This window comes from Sorex fumeus, unplaced genomic scaffold (assembly GCF_029834395.1).
Source record: "Sorex fumeus unplaced genomic scaffold, SorFum_2.1 ptg000037l, whole genome shotgun sequence".
In the NCBI taxonomy this organism is placed as follows: domain Eukaryota; kingdom Metazoa; phylum Chordata; class Mammalia; order Eulipotyphla; family Soricidae; genus Sorex; species Sorex fumeus.
Window position 1 is genome coordinate 72,364,382 of NW_026606094.1, and position 7,587 is coordinate 72,371,968.

Here is a 7,587-nt window from a genome sequence, read left to right on the forward strand (position 1 = left end):
GTGTGTCATGAGGAGAAAGGCTATACAACGGAGATGCTTATATTCTGCATTCTTACACTCGGCACCAAGTGAACCTGAGGTCACTTGGTAAGTAAGAAGATAGGTGACCTTGGGCTAGTCACCTTTGTACTCTGAGTTTCCTCACTGGTGGAATGAGGGTATTGAACTTAGTGAGCCTGATGCTTTCCATTTCGCCAAAGGAACATATCAAAGTCCCTTTTCTGAGGGCTTTGCTCTCCCAATCCCAATGTTTATCAAGTTCTAATTAAACCATCCATATACATGAATTCTTCTTTTTCTGGGTCATGAAATAATTCTTGTCCCATAGGATTCCTGGGAATAAACAAGTCTCCATTTTATCCCATGTTCATGGATTAGTCAAACCGGGCTTGTGTAAGCAAAGCCAGGCACATAAATTCATAGTTCTCTAGAGTCAAGGAAAACTTATTTTAAAGATGGCAACAACTGTCCACTAAAAAAAGACACTTGCTTCAGACCACTTGTCAAAGTCACACCCACTTTTTCCTTTTTTACACTTGTTCTTAGCCAAAAGGCCGAGAAGCGATACACTTTTGCCTTTTTTATTGTTTAATTCAGTATTATTACTAAAGCTGTTCTGTGTCTGTGACATGTCTGTGTGTTTGGAAGTGCCTAACTGTCTAAGGGTCAGGCCAAGAGGCTCACTGCTCTCCCAAGAAACCCTCTGGATTCTCATTTCATTTTCCACCTGTACATAAACCATTATCCCCAAAGCCTGGTTCAGTAACATAGATCAAAAATGAAAATTTCACAGTCAGAATTTGACTTCATAATCCCACTTGAAGGAAATAACCCAAAAGATATTTACTTCCAGAGAAGCCTGGTAATTATCACCACCACTAATGGCAACCTGACTATCCAGCATTTAGGATATAATTAGGCAAATTATCAAACCAAGGGACTCTAAGCTTATCATTGTAAAGATGGAAAAATTTGGGGACTATCTGAAAGAGCAGCCAACATGCTGGGTGAACAGAAAGGCTGTCTCTCTCCATCAGTCTTAACAGGGCTGACAAACATGACATGGAAGAGGCTAACAGCCAGTCACAGAAAGAAACACGCCATACTTCCTAGGGGTAAGTGCCCCAAAATGGAGTTGCTGGGTCATATGGCAGCTCAATTTTAAGTTGACTGAGACTCTCCATACTGTTTTCCACAAGGGTAGGACCAGACAACATTCCCACCAGCAGTGGATAAGAGTTCCTTTTCTTTTGAAAGGATGCATGCACACCGTTACTCACTGTAGCACTCAGTACAATAGCAAAGATTTGGAATCAACCTAGATATCCAATAACAAACCAGTGGTTCATGGAGATGTGGTAGATAGACAATGGAATGCTATATAGCAGTAAACAATGATGAAATCATGCAATTTGCTGCAACATGGATGGAACTGAAAGATAAATATATGAAATGAGGTAAACCAGAAGGATAAACAAAGGATGATATCACTTACATGTGGAATTAAGAGTAACTGGATGTAGAAATGCAATGGTTAAAGGGAGGGATGGTTTGATCACCCTCGGTCCCAAAGTATAGGGAGGTGAAAGATAGAAAAGGTGGTGGTAGAAGACAGATGAGAATCAATGGGGTGGGGGGCAAGGGGTAGGTACAGCAGTGGTGTTAAGAAATGATAGAGGGGTCCCATGACATTGAAGCTAATGGTATCTTCAAAGATGCCACGCCACTGGCCGAGCAAGTGAAAACAGAGATAGATAAATGGGACTATCTTAAACTAAGAAGCTTCTGCACCTCCAAAGAAACAGTGACCAAAATACAAAGACAGTCTACAGAATGGGAAAGGATATTCACCGAATACACATCTGACAAGGGGTTGATATCCAGGATATACAAAATACTGGTTGAACTCCACAAGAAGAAAACATCCAACCCCATCCAAAAATGGGGCAATGAAATGAACAGAAACTTTCTCAAAGAAGAAATCCAAATGGCAAAAAAGCACATGAGAAAATGCTCTACATCATTAATCATCAGGGAGATGCAGATCAAAACCACAATGAGATACCATCTCACACCTCAGAGACTGGCCCACATTCAAAAGAACAAAAGCAACCGATGCTGGCGTGGATGTGGCGAGAAAGGGACACTCCTTCACTGTTGGTGGGAATGTCCACTGGTTCAGCCCTTCTGGAAAACAGTATGGACGATTCTCAAAAAATTAGAAATTGAGCTCCCATTTGACCCAGCAATACCACTCCTGGGAATATATCCCAGAGAGGCAAAAATGTATAGTCGAAGTGACATCTGCACTTGTTTGTTCATTGCAGCACTCTTTACAATAGCCAGAAACTGGAAGAAACCCGAATGCCCAAGAACAGATGACTGGTTAAAGAAACTTTGGTACATCTACACAATGGAGTACTATGTAGCTGTTAGAAAAGATGAAGTCATGAAATTTACATACAAGTGGTACAATATGGAAAGTATCATGCTAAGCGAAATGAGTCAGAAAAAGAGGGATAGACATAGAAAGATTGCATTCATCTGGGGGATATAAAGTAACAAAGTATGAGATTAATACCCAAGAATAGCTGAGATCAGCACCAGGAGGATTACTCCATAACTTAGAGGCCAGCCGGGTATCCTAGAGGAAAGGGCAGTTCAGATAGAGAAGGAAGCACCAAATAAAGGATGTTTGGAGGATCCTCCCAGGAGGGGAGATGCATGTCGAAAGTAGACTATGGACTGAACATGTTTGCCACTCAATGCCTCTTTTGCAGACCACAACACCCAAAAGGAGAGAGAGAACACAGGGGATTGCCCTGCCACAGAGACAGGGTGGATGGGGGGATGGGGGTGGGAGGGATATTATCCATGGTGGTGGAAAATGGGCACTGGTGGAGGGATGGGTATCTGATCATTGTATAATTGAAACCAAAGCACAAAAAATTGTAAATTTACAACTGTAAAAAAAAATAAAATAAAATAAAATAAAGGGAAAAAAATGATAGAGGGGAATATCAAAACCACAGAGCCAACAACACTGAAATCATGAGACCCGCACTTAAATAAACAAACTCAAAAGGTGCTTGTAAAGATGGCGGAGGGTAAGGTTAGAGGTGAGAGAGGAAACCTGGAAGCACTAGTGGAGGGAAGATGAACCCAGTGGCAGGATGGGTGATGGAGCATTGCATGACTTAAACCCAGCTATGAATAGCTTTTTAAATCATGGTGCTTTCATAAGGTAAAATTTGGGGCAATGAAGTGCCATATGATTCCACTCACAATGGGGCCCAGGGTGGTGAGGGGTGTAGACAGTAGAAGGGGAACTGCCAGGTGCTAGGGGAGACCAGTGTGGGGAGCTGGTGTTCAATGGACAGAGTTTCAGTTTAAAAAAAGAAAAGACTTTCAGAGAGGGGAGGGGGGAAGTGGTGGTTGCAGACAGGAATGTGTTCACTATAGCACAGTGCTGCACTTAAGTATGGTTAGTAGGACCCAGAGCATGGACATGGAGATTACCATGCTAAGTGAAATGAGTCAGAAAGAGAGGGACAGACATAGAAGGACTGAACTCATTAGTGGAATATAAAACAACATAATATGAGATCGACACCCAAGGACAGTGGAGACAGGACCAGGAATATTGCTCCATGGTGGGAAGCCTGCCTCATGAGCAGAGGGGAGAAGGCAGCTGGAATAGGGAAGGGATCACTAAGTCAATGATGGTTGGAGGGATCGTCCGGGAAGGGAGATGTGTGTTGAAAGTAAACTAAGGACCAAACACGATGGCCTCTCAGTATCTGTATTGCAAATCATAATGCCCCAAAGTAGAGAGAGAGTATGGGGGACATTGTCTGCCATAGAGTCAGGGGGAGGGTTGAGATGGGGGAGGGAAAATGGGGACATTGATGGTGGAAAATGTGCACTAGTGGAGGGATGGGTGTTTGGTCATTGTATGACTGAAACTCCAACATGAAAGCTTTGCAACTGTATCTTATGCTGATTCAATTAAATAATAGCACTCTGTGTAGTATGACTACTCTGTGTAGTATGACTGTCATCCCATTGTTCATTGATTTGCTCGAGCGGGCACCAGTAACATTTCCACTGTGAGACTTGCTGAGACATATTCTATATGTTTTTGGCATATAGAATACGCCATGGATAGCTTGCCAGGCTCTGCCATGCGGACAGGATATTCTCGGTAGCTTGCTGGGCTCTCCGAGGGGGAAGGAGGAATTGAACCTGCCCTACCGCTGTGCTAATAATTAATAGTAATAATAATAATAATAATAATGAGCCCACAGCAATTTTACAGAAGGTACACTTGTCTTACACATGGTCAACTTGAGTTAGATCTCTGACACTCTATATAGTCCCCCTGCCCCAAGCCTGCCAGGAATGTTCCCTGAGCACAGAACCAGGAGTAAGACTTTAGCACACTGTCAAAAAAAAGGTGAATATCTGGGAGAGGGTGGGTGGCAAGGAGAACTCAGTAGCAGAACATGTACAAGCTCTGTGTTGGATCCTCAGCACTACACATCACTGAGCACTGCCAAGAGTGCCCCACAAGAAAATTACTAAGATGGTAAATTGGGCAGGGGGGTGGTGCTCTGGGCTGTTCCTGGCTCTGTCTTCAAGTGTGTCCCCAGGCTGTGCCAAAGATCAAGCCTGAGTTGCTGCTGATGGAGCCACATGCAAAGCAAGTACGGTACGTACCTCCTGTGCCACCTTGCACTCTCTCCAGCTATGCATACTTGACTGAAATTATGTAAATTGGGAAAGCATCAAAAGAGGCCAAAAATGAGATAGCCTGCAAGAAGTAGAGTAGTTATGCTAGCATCATGTCAATCTGAGCATTTTAAAAACCATTTAGTATATTTTAGTATTTTTGTTTTGCTGTTGTTGTTGTTGTTGTTTGTTTGTTTGTTTTGGATGGGGGTCACACCCAGCGATGCACAGGGGTTACTCCTGGCTCATGCATTCAGGAATGACTCCTGGCGGTGCTCAGGGGTCCATATGGGATGCTGGGAATCAAACCCGGGTCGGCCGTGTGCAAGGCAAACGCCCTACCCGCTGTGCTATCGCTCCAGCCCCAAAATCATTTAGTATTTTGAAACTGCTTTTACAACCAAAGCACTGCAGCCCCCCCCCCAAAAAAAACAGGAGAAAGATGGGGGTATTTTTCTATATAGAGTATGCTGCCCTCCCCACCCCCAATCACTCACATACTCACAGGGGAAGCCTGTGACTTATTTAACATCCTTGCCCCAGATTTTATAATTAATGTTTAATTTTGCCTACAAATCCTGAGGGGCTAGAACGTTTACAGTGCTGAAACGTTTTCAGCTGGTCTGGATTGGGTTGACACCTCTAAGGCTGTGGCCCACCACCCTGATCCTGGCATAGCCACCTGGCCAGGGCGCCATGCCACGTCCAAGCCAACCGCACCCTCCTTCATCCTTGAGGCTGGCAGAGGGTAACAATGGTGCCATGGATTTACCTTTCTTGAGCAAGGTATTGCTCTGTGTGCAACATTTTATTTACAGGGACCAGACTTGTCTGAACATCGGGGAAAGATCAGATGGGGCCATCACCCCAGTCAGCCTCCGTGTTGAGTTCTACAAGTGTGGGCCCAAGGCTGATGCAGGCAACCTGCCTTGTTGGCGATGCTGGTATGGTGAATCTATCACAGACCTTAGAGCAGGTCACCGGCATTCTGGCCTTACACCCAGGGCGAGGGAGGAAACAAAACTGTTTAAACCTGTCTTAACCATCTGTGGGCAAAGACAACACTGAGGACGTTTATCATTTTGCCCATCAGCGACGGCTGACAGCTGGCTTTCCGCAGGAAGCCGAGCTTTCACATTTATTTGTCATTTTTTTAAAAACCAAGGCACTGTAATTCACAACATAATTCATGACTGAGTTTCAGGCGCACAGTGTTTTAACACCAATCCACCAGTGTCCACGACCCTTCACCAGGGCCCCCGGTTTCCCTCCAGACCCACAGCCCACCTCTGTGACAGGCGCTTTCTTTTCTCCTTTTAGGCACTGTGGTTCACAGTTCTGTTACTGAGAGGGCTTCCTGCATAACACCCCCTCCAGCACCCTGTCCTCCTCCTGCGTGACAATTTCCCTTCCCCACTGGCAGAGTGTCCCCTTCTCTTCCTATTCCACCTTCAGCTCAGTCCCTGCCCAGTAGCTCACCTCCTATAGAAGACCAGTCCTCAAGTTCTTCTTCCCTATTGCCTCTGGGCATTTCTTATTCCCCTCCTCTGCTTCTTTATAGCACCATGTAAGAGAGAGATCATCTGAGAGGGAGCAGGACAGAGAAAGGGCTGAGCAGGCACAGGCCTCAAGTGCATCAAAGCCGGAAGGCCCCTGACTAGAGACCACGAAACCAATTACAAGTGAACTTCCTTGCACTTCCTTGCCACCAAATGAGAGGCCGCTGGAAACAGCACAGACATACCTGGAGTGACCCAAAGGGGCCACAAGCCAAGTGCTCCTTTCAGAGTTCAAAAGGGGCTCAGAGAGACAGCCCAAGAGTTAAGGCACTTGTCTTGGATGCAGGCCAACCCTAGTTCAAATCCCGGGGGTGCAGTATCACCTGAGTATCACTTGGAGCAGCTGTCAAGCACAGAATCATCATCCGTCTCCCCAGCAACTGCTGGGTGTGGAGCAAACCCTCCCCCTCCCCACAGAAACAGTTCAAAGGGCAACCTACCAGGGCCTTGCTCTGCCTGGTCCTGGAGTGACCTCTCCACGGTGAACCCTCAGTGTGGGTCTCTTTGGCAATAAGAGTGAAAGAAATCTAAATGCTAAGCTCTTCACTGATAAACCTAGGCCACTGCATGGAGCTTGCAGTTGAATATTTCTGGGCTTGATTTTGAGCGCTTCCTTTTCTGTCCCATCATCTGTTGGAAACTTCCAAGGTGAGAACAATCTGTGGGTTCCATTCTGAGCAGAATTGAAAAATGGTTTTATAAACCAGCGTACTGTTGAGCTGTGACTCCTGAGCACTGTTCATGTAAAGTCATTATGTGAGAAAGGATTCTCAGATTCTCGTTTTCCAGGAGGGGATTGAGATTCCATGTCACACAGGAAGTCGAGACCACATTTTTTAAAAATCCAAGTTCCATATCCACATGGGCCTGTCATAAAAGCAGGTCTGAACTAGGAGAATTGTAGTCATTCTATTTTCAACTTTTTTTTGGACTAAGAAAAAAAAATCTCTACTTCTCTGCCCAGAAGCTCGCCTATGTGTGAAGGAATGTTCTTAACCCTCTCCCCAGCTCCTGAATGCAGCTTCCTACTCCAGCCCTTCAGGAGAGGCTAATCTCTGCCGAACTCACTGGCCCTGCTCGGAATGAGATGCAGAGCCCCTCCGTTCCAGGGGGTCCCTGCAGCCTCCACACCCAGCCGCCTCTGTTGGGATGGGCCCACGCCACATCTCACAGATCTACACTTCAGTTTCACACAGCTCACAGCTATACTTCCTGTCACTGGGTGAAGGCAGGCAAGGAAGAAAAGAGCAGCTCCCAGCCGAATCCCTCAGGTTCTCTCAGGGGGATCTGACTAAAA